Source organism: Cavia porcellus, unplaced genomic scaffold (assembly GCF_034190915.1).
Source record: "Cavia porcellus strain 051 isolate PalLab524CR breed Dunkin Hartley unplaced genomic scaffold, mCavPor4.1 scaffold_26, whole genome shotgun sequence".
Taxonomy (NCBI): domain Eukaryota; kingdom Metazoa; phylum Chordata; class Mammalia; order Rodentia; family Caviidae; genus Cavia; species Cavia porcellus.
In genome coordinates, this window is record NW_026947509.1 from 15,830,604 (window position 1) to 15,844,561 (window position 13,958).

Below are 13,958 nucleotides of genomic sequence, written 5' to 3' on the forward strand. Positions count from 1 at the left end.
TGTTTGTTTTTTTGGTACCAGGAAATGAATTCAGGACCTTGCTCTTGCCGGGCAGGCTTATGCCATTGAGCTATATCTCTGGCTGATTCTTTAAATTCTGAAGCATTTCTTGTTCCTTTCCATTTTCTTTATTAAATAGTTTTAAATTTTTTGTTTGTTTCTGAAACCAGATCTCACTTTGTATCCCAGGCAGGCCTTGAGCTCACAGTGATCCTTCTGCCTCAGCTTCTCAAAGGCTGAGATTACAGGATGTGCCACAATTTAGCAATGCTTAGTTATTAGTTTTTGAAACCTTGCTTCTTGAAAAAACATCAGGCAGGTTTTTATACCACTAGTTAGGAATATTTTGATTTTACCACAATCAAGTCATTGGCCATGATACATTTTTCTTCCCTTTGGTTTTGTTTTTGAGACAGGGTCTTGTTATACAGATCACGATAGCCTTGAACTCAGTATGTAGCCCAGGCTGGCCTCCAACTTGCTTCGATCCTCCTGCCTCAGCCACCCAAGTTCTGGGATTACAAGCATATACTACCACACCTGGTCCATAATAATTTTCGCTTGCATATTTTCCTGCTCTTTGCTTAGGAGTCAGTCAGTAAGAATGATTGAAAATTAATAGTTTAAACAGATAAATAAATGCACATAAGAGAAACTCTAAAAGTACAAATAGTATATCATGTGATACTCTGTACCGCTATACTGCTTGACTGTCCAGATCTGTTTTCTAAAGGCAAGGTTTGCTGCAAGTTTTCTCTGATTCTCCTGGAGATAGTTCAAACAAATACATGTGTATTTGTTTTTGACTGTGGTAGAATCTGATGACCATAGATGTTACCATGGCAACCATTCATAAGCATACAGGTCAGTGCATTAATGTGAACATTGTTGTGCACTCGCCACTGCCATTATCACCAGGGCTTTTGCATTGTACCACACTGAACTCTGCACCCATTTAGCAGTAACTAATCTCTACTCAACTGAAGAACAACCTGAACTGCGTAGTGAAACCTGGCCATTACACTGTGTGTTCCTGGTAGCCATCATTCTGCTTTCTGTCTCCAGGTGCCTCGCAGAGGTGGAATTGTACACTGTCTGTCCTTGTTTGGCTTATTGCATTGAGCATAACGTCCTCTAGGTTCGTCCATGAGCACTGTTGGAGAATCACCTTCTGATTAAATCCTGCTGTATGGATCTATCATGTTGTTTATCCACTCTTCTGTGGAGGGAACTTTCGATTGTTTTTACTTTTTGATTATTGTATTTCTGCTAAGGATTGTGGGTATTATTGCTATGAATATTGGTGTACAAAGATCTGTTTAGGTCCATGGGTTTTTTTTTTTTTTTTTTTTTTTTTTGAGACAAAGTTTAACTATGTAGTTCAGGCTGTTCTTGAACTCACTTTGTAGTCCAAACTGGCCTCAAATTCACAGTGAGCCTTAGCCTGCCTTAGCCTCCCAAGAGCTGATATTACAAGTGTGCACCAACATGTTTGGCTAGGTCCCGCTTTTAATTCTTATTACTCTTTTAAATGTAACTAGAAGTGCAATTGCTTCATTATGTGATAGCTCCTTCCTCAAACCCCCAGAGGATTAAACTCTCTGAGGATTAGACCCAAAGCTTCATCCCCAGTCCTTTTTTTTGAGTCAGGATATTGCTAAGTAGCTAAACTTGCCTGCCTGGCTTCAAACTCCAGATCCTCCCTCCTCCCTCAGTCTTGCAGAGGCCTGGGATTACAGGCATCCCCACCATACCTGGCTGTTTGAATTGTTTGAGGAATACCATACTCTTTGTACAGCAGCTGCACCATTTTACATTCCCACCAGCAGTGCCAAAGATACTCCAGTTTCTCCACAGGTTTGTCAACACTTGTGATTTTCTGGTTTGGTTTTGATTTGGTTGCTGTTGTTTTATAATACCTATCCCTGTGATGCAAAGTGATACTCTCTGAGGTATAATTTGCATTTCCTTAATGATCAGTAGAGGTAAGCATCTTTTCATGTGCTTTTTTGGCTGTTTGGACATAGTTAGGAGAAACGTGTAGTCTAGCCTTTTGTCTGTTTTTAATTAGGTTGTTTTTTTCTTGGTGAATCTTAGGATGGATATATATATATATATCATAGGATTACATATATATATATCATAGGATCACATATATAATTTTAGGATGTATAAATATATATACTTTTTTTCTTTTGAGAGAGTTTGAGACAGGGTCTCACCCTGTAATTCTTTTTTTTTTTTTTTAACCTCCAAGGTAAAGGTGAAACCCTGTAATTCTTGCTGGCCTTCAACTGATGGTAATCTTCCTGTATCAGCTTCCTAAATGCTAGAATTATAGGTATGTGCCACTCCGCCTGGCTAGGATGTGTATATTTTTAACACAAATAGTGAGAACACGAGCTAAATCATTCAGTACAATGTTTTTCTCATTTATTAATATATCTTGGTGATTATTCATTGTTAGTACATAAGGATCTTTCTATTGCATTGCATACATAAATCATAAAACATTAACTTAATGTCTTAAAAATGGACATTTAAATTGTTTTCAGGCTTTTGATATAATGTTACATGCTGTAGAGACTGTTTTAGTATGTGTAGCATTTTTCAATAATGAGAATTTTTCTCTAAATATGTCAAAGTACGTGAATATTTTTGGTGCATGTTGCTGTCTTGACAGTATCATCTCATGTTGTATTCAGTTTTCTGTTTCTTCTCTCCCTCTTAAAGTATAATCATCAAATTTTGAGATTTTTACTAATGTGGTATGTGAAAAATAGAAACTTAATTTTCATTTTCTGTATTACTAACATCTTTTGTTTCTCTAATAATTATTTGCAGTTTCCTTTTAACAGTTTTTCTTTCCCTGTTTTTCACACTGAATTACTTATAGAAAAGACCTGATCCTTCAGTTGTGACATATATGTGATTTATCTTTTCATTCAATTTTTCTTTTCTGAAGGTCAGAAATTAAAACTATGTTTATGTTTATTAAGTTGCACATCTTTGAATATGAATTTAATTTTTGAAAACTAAAGTTATTTTTTAAATTTTTTGGAAGTGCTGGGGATTGAACTCACGACCTGGCACTTGCCAGGCAGATTTTGTCCACTAAGCTCTATCCCTGGCCCCCTGTTTTGCTTTTATTTTTGTTTGCTTCTGGAAATGCAACCCAGAATGTCCTGCATGCTGCAGAATGGTCTCTACTACTGAACTACTTTCCCAGCCCTGATAGTAGTTTTATTACGATAAAGTCGGGTTACCCTGATTAATTTGTTTAAAAAATAAATAAACTGAAAATATACCCAAACAGGGATGCCTCTAAAAGTCAAGATCCTAATTTTTCTTTGTAGTTAATTTTTTCAACTTTAATGTGAAAGTAACTGTAATCTTTTTTTTTTTTTTTTTTTTTTTTTTTGTCTTTTTCCTTTTTATCAGTACCAGGGATCGAACTCACGACTGCCTGCTTGCAAGGCAGGTGCTAATGCCGCTGAGCTAAATCCCCAGCCCCAGGAACTGTAATCTTATTCACAAACAATTTTTTAGTAATCTTATGTTCTTTCACCTTTGAATTTTTTGCATTTTAAAATTTTTATTGGTACATTTTAGATATATATAATGATAATACTCATCATAGAGAACTTGTACCTGTGCATAATGTATTCTGCCTCTTCTTTTTTCCCCATTCTTCTACTCTCCCTTCAACTCCTTGCCCTTCCTTATTATAAAAACTTTGTTTCCATGTTTTTCTTCTATTTTTAATTTTCCTTTCTCTACTTTGTTCCCATACCCTCTTTCCTGCTTGCCTTCTCTTGTTCCCTTTCCAGTTTGAATGTTTTCTTCCCATTTCCCAATATCTGTTAAACATTTTGGTCTTTATATTTTACCTTCAGTTTCTCATACCAGAGAAACCATGAGCTATTTGAACATGCATGCCCAATTTATTTCACTTAAGAGTTTGGTCTTAAGTCCATTCATTTAGCTAGAAATGGCTAATGCCTATCCTTCTTTATGGCAGAGTAGCACTCCATTATATTAAAAAATAGCCCATATCTTCATTATCCATTCATCAGAGGATGGGCATTTGGGTTCTTTCCAAAATTCAGTTATTACAAACTGTGCTACTATAAACATGGATGCACCTATATCACTGTGATATGATGCTTTTAATTCTTTCAGGAAAATACCAAGAAGGGGGATGGTTGGATCTAATGGAACCTCTAGTTACATTTTTTTGAGGAATCTCCACACTGATTTCCACAGTGGTTGCCACAGTCTGCCTTCCCACCAACAGTGGAGAAGGGTTCCTTTTTCTCCACAACCCTGCCAACATTTGTTGTTGGTTCATTTCTGGATAATAGCCATCCTTTCTGGAGTGAGATGAAACTCAGCATTGCTTTATTTTGCACCTCTCAAATGACCAGTGATATTGAACATTTTTTCATATATTTATTTGCCCCGTCTGAGAAGTATGTGTTCATTTCAGATGCCCATTTTTGGATTGGGTCTTTATATTTTCAGGGTCTGATTTCTTGAGTTCTTTGTATGTTCTAGATATTAGTCCTTTGCCTGAGGAAGAGCTGGCAAACATTTTTTCCCACACTGTAGTGGGTTGTCTCTTCATTCTGTGGGTAGTTTTGCTTGCTGTGCAAAAGCTTTTTAATAAGATGAGATCCCAGTTGAGATTTTTTGTGATATTTTCTGGTGTATTGGGGTTTGTTCATAAAATTTTTGCCTATCCCAGTGTCTTCAAGGATTCTATCTATTCTATCTTGCAGCAGATTTAGTGATTGTTTTAATATTTAGGACTTTGATCCATTTAAATTTTAGTTTAGTGGATGGTGAAAAATATGGGTCTAATTTTAATCTTCAGTATGTGGAAAGCCAGTTTTTCCAGCACTGTTTATTAAAGAGGTTATCTTTCTTCCAGTAAAGCTGCTTGGCTCCTTTGTCAAAAACAAGGTGACTTAGTTGCTGCAGCTTCTAATCTGTTCTGTTGATCCTCAGATCTGTTTTTATTGCCAGTACCATGCTTTTTTTTTATCACAACAACTTTGTAATGTAATTTCAAGCCTGGGATTGTGATGTCCCCTGCCTTGCCTTTGTTGCCTAGGATTGCCTTTGCTAGTCTAGGTCTCTTCTGGTTCCAAATTAATTTTAGAATTGTTTTTTTCTAATTCTGTAAGTTATACTGTTGGTATTTTGATAGGGGTTACATTAAATCTATATACCAATTTTGGAAGGATGGCACTATATTGGTTGTTCCTACCCAAGAGCAAGGGATATCTTTTCATTTTCTGATATCCTCTTCAGTTTCCTTTTTTCAGAGTACAGTAGTTTTCAATGTAACAGTCTTTAATTCTTTGTTAGACTGATTCCTACATATTTCATTTTTTTGGTTGCTGTGGTGAAAGGTGTTGTTTCTGTAATTTCTCAGTAAAGTTTGTTATTTGTGTGGAAGAAGGCTGTTGATTTTTGAGTGTTGACTTTGTATCCAGCTATGTTCCTGAATTTGCATATTAAATCTGGAAGATTTTTGGTGGAGTTTTCAGGGTCTTCTATGTAAAGTGTCATGTCAGTAGATATCCTTGTTTTGTTCCTAATTTTAGAGTGAAAGGTTTTGGTTTTTGTCCACAGAGTATGGTGTTGACTGTTGGTTTGTCATAAATGGCTTTTATCAGGTTGAGATAAAGACCATATATTCCAATTTTCTGTAGGTTTCGTATCATGAATGAATATTGGAGTTGTCAAACACTTTCTTCGTGTCTATTGAGGTGATCATATGGCTTTTATTTTTGGCTCTGTTAATATTGTGTGTTACATTTATTGATTCATGTATGTTGAACCATCCCTTCATGCCTGGGATGAATGCTAATTGGTCATAGTGTATAACCTTCTTCATGATTTGTTATGCTGTATTTTTCCCAGAATCTTCTGTGTTCCACAATTCTTACTGAGGATTTTTGTGTTTATGTTCATTAGGGAGACTGGTCTGTAAGTCTCCTTTTTGTTCCCATCCTTCCTTTGTTTTGCTAGCAGGGTAATGCTTGCTTTCAGGAATGAATCTGGGAGTATTTCTTCTCCTGCATTTTCATTTTAAGAGTTTGGGAAGCAATGGCATTCAGTCTTCTCTAAATTTCTTGTAGAATCCAGCAGTGACTGCATCAGGGCCTGGGATTTTCTTTGTTGGTAGGTTCCTAGGTAATTCTTCAGTTTCATTGACTGATACGGTTTATTGAAGTTTTATATCTTCTTGATTCATCTTTGGTAATTCATGTAAATCTAGGAATCTGTCCATTTCGTCTGTGTTTTCCATCTTATCAGACTATAGAATCTCAAAGTAGGTATTGATGATCTTCTGGATTTCTATAGAATCTGTTGTGATTTTGCTCTTTTCATTCCTACTTGGATGAATTTGAGTCTTTTCTCTTTTTTTGGTAAGGTTGGCTAAGTGTTTGTCAATTTTATTTAATCTTTCAAAGAACTAACTACTCATTTTATTGATTATCTGTATTATTTTCTTAGTCTCCATTGCATAAATTTCTGCTCTGAACTTTATAATTTCCTCCCACATGACTTTAGTCTTCATTTTGCTCTTTTTGTAGAAGCTTGTAGTAAAACATTAGGTTGTTTATTTAAGCCTCTATTTTTCTGATATTTCACCATTATAAATTTGCTTCATAGAATTGATTTTAATGTGTCCCAAAGTTTCACTATGTTGACAACTTAGTATTATTCTTTAATTGTAGAAACTTTCTAATCTTCCTTAATTTCATCTGTGATCCATTAGTGTTAATTTCCATATTTTTATGAAGTTCAAACTTTGGTTCAGTTCTGATATTTCTTTATTGATTTTGTTGTTGTTGTTGATTTTTGTGTAGTTGATATATTTATTTGTGATACAGTGTATTGAGGTCCCCCATTACAATTATATTAAGCTTATATGATTTTTCATGTCCATTAATATTTGTTTTGTATAATTGGCTCACTGGTATTGGTGCATATATATATATGTATATATGATTATATGTGTGTATAAATATATATATATATATATATATGATTATTATCTCTTCCTCTTAAATTGTTTGCTTTACAAGGATGTAGTGACCTTCTTTGTCTCTCTCAATTAGTATTGGCTCGACATCCACTTTGTCAGCAAATAGAATCACTACACCTGCTTTTTTCTGGGTTCCTGTTACATGAAGTACTGTTTTCCATTCTTTGACTTTTAGTCTATGAATTTCTTTTGGAATTAAATGTGTTTCTTGTACACAGCGTATTGTTGGATCTTATTTCTTGATTCATTCTACCAGTCTGTTTCTTTTGGTTGGTGAATTGAAACCATTAACATCGATGTTTATAGTTAATATGCATTAAGTTGTCCTTGTCTCAGTGTTTTCCTCTTGTTGGTTCCCTTTTCTTTCTTCTTAATTGCTTACCTTGTCTGGTGGATTCATTCTGTTGGGATTTATGGAGTTGTAGTCCTTGTTACCTCTTTCTAGAATGTCCTTTACAACATTTTGGAGTACATGAATTTCTTCAGGTCTTCTTTGTCAGAGAAGTGTCTTATTTCTTCATCAATTTTGAAAAACAGTTTTCAAGTTACATCAATCTGGGTTAGAGGTTGTTTTCTTTTAGGGCTTGAAGTACTTCACTCCATGCTCTCCTTGACTTAAGGTTTATGTTGAAAAGTCAGCTGGGATTCTGATGGGCTTTCTTTTATCAGTGATTTGTTTTCTTTTTCTCTCTAATAGCTTGTAATACTCTGTTATTTTGTTGAATTTCTGAAATCTTGACTATTATATGCCTTGCTGTAGATTTTTTTTGTAATGATGGCTAGTTGGAGTTCTATGTACCTCACTTATCTGTATGTCAAATTCTTTTTCCATGCTTGGGAAGTTTTCTGCCATTACTTCTGTGATCAGTTTTTTATGTAGTTTGCAGTGTCTCTTGCTTTTTCATTGACTGTGATCAATCTTATATTATTATTCTTTGCATCATCTAGCAGCTGTTTTGGACTGATTTTTCATGATCCCTTGCTCTTTTTAAGAATGACATTTAAGGGCCGGGGATTTAGCTTAGTGGTATTAGTGCCTGCCTCACAAGCCCAAGGTTATGAGTTTCATCCCTGGTACTGAAAAAAAAAAAAGTAAATAAAAAAGAATGGCATTTAACCATAATCCTATCTTCTATTTCTGATATTTTGTGCTCACATTGGCTCATTCTGCTATGTATACCTTCAGTGGAAATTTTGATATACTGAATATCTGTTTCATGAATTTCATTTTTTTCTTATGTTGGTCAGTTATGGTTTCCATCATTTTTCTAAGCTCCTCTACTTTTTGTCTGTTTGTGCTCTAGAGTCACTAAGCATGCTTTTCATTATGATCAGCATTTCTGTAGTTATCTGACAGATTATTTCTTTTTTTACACTAGAGTTTATTGGTTCATTTTAGATATATATAACAATCGCATTCATCGTAGAGAATTTGCATCTGTACATGTTTTTCTCTCCCATCCTCAACCCTCCTTTTAATCCCTCCTTCCCTTTACTAAGCTGTGTTTCCATGCTTGGTTTTTTTGAGAAATTATTTCTGATTTGAATTTTTCTAGATCCTCATTCATCTGCTTTGTTACTCTTTGGCTGTTACCACTTCAGCGAGTAAGGTGAGTGGCTTCCAATTGCCCCCTGGGTTTGCCTTTGGTGAGCTGGAAGTCTGGAATGGAATGTTGTTTGTTTCTTCTAATTTTATTTGTTTCCTTTTTTTAAAAAAGTTTAATTCCTGGGTTGATACTTGCAAATTGCAAGTAGCTTTATTGCTTTAAAAACAAGTAGCTTTAAATCAAGGCAAGTAGCTTTATTGCTAGTACTGAAAATCCTTAGGAAATTACTACTTCTCAGAAATGTCTTTCAGGTGTAGCTGGCTTTTGGGTTTTGAGTCAGCTGCAAAATTCTACCTCTTCAATTTATTGAGGATGAGAAGTTGCTGCCTATTTACTGTAGCCCCTGGTTCTTTGGCACTGGTCTATAGTATTATTTATAGCTCTTAGGCAATCTCAGTCTTGGCATACCAGGAAGAAACACTATTTAGAACAATTATGTCACCTTGGATAAAGTAGTACAATCAGCAGTAATAATAGCATTAAACACAGCTTAGAAAATGACAAACTGGTAACTATTAATTTGCCACCTGTAAAAATATGAGCTAGATTTGTGGTAATATAGCAAAACCTAAAACAAAGCAAAAATTATATGTAGTGTATATGCCTTCAAAATGATTATTTTACTCTCAAAGGAGTACATTTGAAAGGGGGGGGGGAGTAGATAGTGACTAGACAAGAAGAAATCAGACGCCAAACTAGAGAATAAAGAAAATTATGAAAACTTTGGGAAACTGGTAAAGAAGACAGCAGGAAAAAATAAAAACAAGAACAGAACAGAATGACATAAACAAAAATACTTGAAACAATGTTCATGCTCATTTGAAAAGAACAAACAATAACAAAAAACCCCAGTAGAAATGAAAACAAAAAAGGAAAAAAATATGCTTATTTCAAGGCATGTCTCTGCTGTTACTGGTAGACAAAGTGCAAAGTGTAGATCTGTATTGATTAATCCCAGTAAACCAGCTGTAGCTTTACGGCAGGGTAACAGATACTCCCAGCAAGCCTGTGCCTTTAGTTCACTGAAGTTCAGGTTGGTTTCTGGCTGAAAGGTTGGAACCCAGTTTGTTTAACCTGCCTCACTCCGTGTGCCTCCTACCACCTTAAACTTGGTTTCTTGACCTCTTCCAGATGATTTCAGTTCTGCCTTACCCTGACCCTGGGAGCCACTGGATGGTGCCAGCCCACAGCGACTCTGTTTTCTGAACACACTTGATCCCTCTCGAGGATGGGCGCTGGCTCAGTTACCCTCTCCTGGCAGATTTCTGAACCCAAATAACTCACCAGCCCCTATAGTCTGCTGTGTCCACTAATCTGTTCTACTGGTCTGTTTCTCTGTGGAGGCCTCTGGGTTTGCCAGTAGTCACGGTGCATCTGCAGGTCTAAGCTGCCCTCCCCATACAGCTGAAGGACCAGAAATTTAAAGGTTAAAAACAAGATGCTGTTTCTCAGCTAGAAACAGCACTGGGCCTCATGACTTAGTCCAAACTCAGCCCCGAGGGAGGATCAAAAAGAAAACATCTGCAGCTGTGATATGCTCCAGCTGTGCCGTGCCAGGGAACTCAGAGATAGAGCCTGCCGATTACGCTAATCAGGGTTGTAAAGCATGTCAAACTCGAACCATACAGAAACCAGGTGTCCTAAAGATAAGTTGTGCAGAATAAGACAGTTAATTAACTCTGACCCGCTGGTCATCCCTTATGAGCTAACCAACCACAATAGACAGACCGCCGATTATCCCACTCTAACAGCTATGATTGGCTTCTGTAAAAAACGCTTGCTTTGCGGTTTTTTCCCCTTAAAAGCACCTGCCTCACCTACACTCGGGGTTCTCCGTTTCCACCTGTTTGGAGGACCCCGTGCGCATGGAATAATAAAAACCCCTTTGTTCTTACACGAGAGCGGAGCCCTTGGAGTCTCCTTTGCGACACCGGTCTTACACAGTGAGAGAGAACGTGCTCCTTGCCACTTCCTCCTCCTTTGTTGAGATTTTTCTCTTTACTCTCCCCATGGGTTTCAATTCTCATTTCAGCTCCTTGCTGGATCCCAGCAACTCACTTCCCACCTTTTCTTCCTCATGTTGCTATATTCTACCATCTGGACACCAAAGCTCAAAGAGGCTGTTTCCGTGATGTTCTGCACCTTGCCATCTTCCCAGAAGCTGTCATCTTTGAATTTAATAAAATAAAATGCACTAGAAGTCAGTAGAATCAGGTGGTGGCTCAATCATTGATTTCCTATGTTGCATCTTCTTTTTATTTCCTTATTAGAATTAAAATTAAAATACTAATACCTTCATCATTTAAATCACAAGGCTATTAAGAGTATGAAATAAAAATATGAATTAATTTTGAAATGTATTATAAGGTTATATTAACACAGTTCTCATTATTTTCAGAACAAATTGATACATAAGAATTTGGTTGGGTAAGATGATTCAGGGACCAATCCCCACCTTAAAATGCCGGTCATTTCCCTTTCCCCAGTCACACTTCTCCCTCCCATTCCTAAGATTCAATGCCTCTGAATGTATTTTTATTATTCCATATTGCTCCATGTTTGTTGTATACAGTACCTACCCTTTTCATAGGAGATTGTCATCACTAAGATTTTCTTAGTCTTTAGTTATACTTTTTGTAGTCCAATAGCCTCAAGTATTCTCTTGCTAATGCAGTAAGTCACTTTTCTAATGCAGCTTTTTAAAATGTAGCTCCCTTCTTCAACTCAGCTTGTGTCTCTGAGCTCATGACATTTAATATTCATCTGTTTCACTGATAGAGACTTAAGTTTGGTTAGCAATTTGCAGAAACCTGGAGTATATTAGGTCCTGTCTAAAACTCATTAATAGAATAGGTAACAAGAACCTTTTTGCAATGGATTAGAAATAACTCTTCTAAGAGGCCTGGAGGTGCTGTCAATATTATTTCTAGTTCTTCACATGCACTGCTATTTTTGAAAAAATATTGGTATAACATTTCACAATAAGCAGACAGCTTCTCTAAACAGTTAGTATCTGTCAATGCTTCAGACTATTCACAATTACACATAAATTAAAAATTTAAAAAATTTTTTGAGACAAGGTCTTACTATGTAGGGCAGGTCTCACAGTGATTCTCTTGCATCAGCCGCCCAAGTCCTGGGGTTATACATGTGCTACCACGTCTGGAAAAAATAAATATTATGAAAAGAGTGGTTTATACTTTGTTTAGTCATCATTTCACTTTCCAGTTGCTTTGTAAAAATCTGGTTTATTGATTATAGTAGTTTAGATGAACTGTGATTAAAAGATCATTTTTTCTTTCTTTCTTTCTTTCTTTCTTCCTTTCTCTTTCTTTCTTTCTTTCTCTTTCTTTCTTTTTTTTTCTTTTTCCTTTTTATCGGTACCAGGGATCAAACTGACGACTGCCTGCTTACAAGGCAGGAACTTATGCCGCTGAGCTAAATCCCCAGCCCCAAAGGATCATTTTTTTTAAAAAAGCTTAAAAACATCATCCCACATCCTACTTTCTTTTTTTTTTTTTTGTCTTTTTCCTTTTTATCGGTACCAGGGATCGAACTCACGACTGCCTGCTTACAAGTCAGGTGCTTATGCCGCTGAGCTAAATCCCTGGCCCCCCACATCCTACTTTCTACATTAATAATGGCTAATATTAGATAGCTGTCATTCTAGACTTCTTTCTATACATGTATAATAGGATAAATCAGTAGAAGGGTAAGGAAGGTAGTAATGAAAGAAGAAGAAAAGGAAGAAAAAAGAAATTATGGAAGAAACATCTAGAATGTAATTTCCATTAAAGCAAGGGTTTATATTTTGTCCACTCTGTATCTCATCACCTAAAACTCTGGCACACAGTTGATACCCATTAAATATTAAATGAATGAGTAAATGAATGAGTGAAGAGAGTAGTCATACAAAAATGAGATCACTACAGCCATGTGTTTTTAAAAGAATGAAAGCAGGGGCTGGGGATTTAGCTCAGCGGCATAAGTGCCTGCCTTGCAAGCAGGCGCTCCTGAGTTCGATCCCTGGTACCGATAAAAATGAAAAAGACAAAAAAAAAAAAAAAAAAAAGAATGAAAGCATATTTTATTTATTTATTTTATTTTAAAGATAATAAAATCCAACAAAACAAAACAGAGTAAAGTGAATCAAAACAAAGGAGTGAAATTCGTACACAACTTTGAAGCAGGATACTAGGAAAACAACAATGGCTACCATAGTTTATCTTGTTATCTTCACAATAGTTGTCCATTCCACCAGATATAGCAAAATCAAACCAAAACAAAACAGAATAAAACTAATCAAAACAACACTGAATAAAGAAAAACATTGATTGGAACAAAACACAACAGAGAGAACAATACTGGATTCAAAAAGCAAAGGAAATCCTCCATATTTGCTATATTGCATACTGTTATTCTCCCGATAGATGCTCAGGCTGCTGGCCCCAGGCTTTCAAAATCAACCAAACAGTACAAGCATTCAGTTGCTTTTTGTACCTCAGTTGCTTCAACTCAGACTGCCCTGTGAACCAGCCGGTTGCTTATGCGACAGGTGGTGTTGGTTCTCAGCCTGGGTGCCAGTAGGCTCAGCGGAGGTGCTCTCTGACTTTCTCTTCCTGGAAACCGCAGGCTTACCAGAAAGGCTGGCTAGTTGGCGTCTTGGTTGGCCCCACCCCGTCCCAGCATGGCCAATTCCATGTTTTCTAAAAATAAAAAATATTTATTTGAATTAACAAAAGAGAAAAATATGGTAAGTTGAAGACATACAGAATTTCAAATGTTTTTCATAAGAGATAGTATTTGTTTTAAATTCAGAAAAGGTTGAGAAAAACATTTAGAAGCTATAGTCCTTGTATGATTTTTTAAAAAGAGAATGTTATCTATTAAATATTAAAAGTACCAGTTCTTTGCTATGAGAGATAAGGAAATTAGCACTTTGAAAATTGTTTTTACTTCTTCCTCTTTAGTGTTTTTTGTTGTTTTTATTTTTTGCATATTTGAAGAAAGTTACTGCTAGCTACCATTACCCTGGCTCACTTTCTGTTTTACTTGTCTTCATTCTTTTATTTCTGGATTCTATTGTCATTTTTCCTCCAGGAAGTGATGATATATATTTTTCTCTGAATGCTTTGATGTTTAAAGTGTTTGCTTTGTAACTGAATATTTTGTACTTGAATGATTGACATGCTATTTATTACACTTTTAAAATTTATAATGATTTTGAGGTGCTTTGGTGTATGACTACTATTATTTCATGTAGCTTCTGATTTTGGAAATTTGAGTTG

General features: G+C 35.9%; 1 protein-coding gene and 1 long non-coding RNA gene across 3 annotated transcripts in view; one reads left to right on the forward strand and one right to left on the reverse strand.

Annotated features, from left to right (window-relative positions):
* The window catches only part of Efcab2 (EF-hand calcium binding domain 2), a 116,283-nt gene that overhangs the window by 38,931 nt on the left and 63,394 nt on the right, over window positions 1-13,958 (forward strand). The gene's annotated exons all lie outside the window — the stretch shown is intronic.
* On the reverse strand, window positions 10,673-13,372 carry LOC134473202 (uncharacterized). Its single transcript, XR_010043329.1, has 3 exons — window positions 13,171-13,372; window positions 11,758-11,832; window positions 10,673-10,838 (listed from the first exon to the last, which is right to left on the reverse strand). It is a non-coding gene; the product is annotated as an uncharacterized LOC134473202 (long non-coding RNA).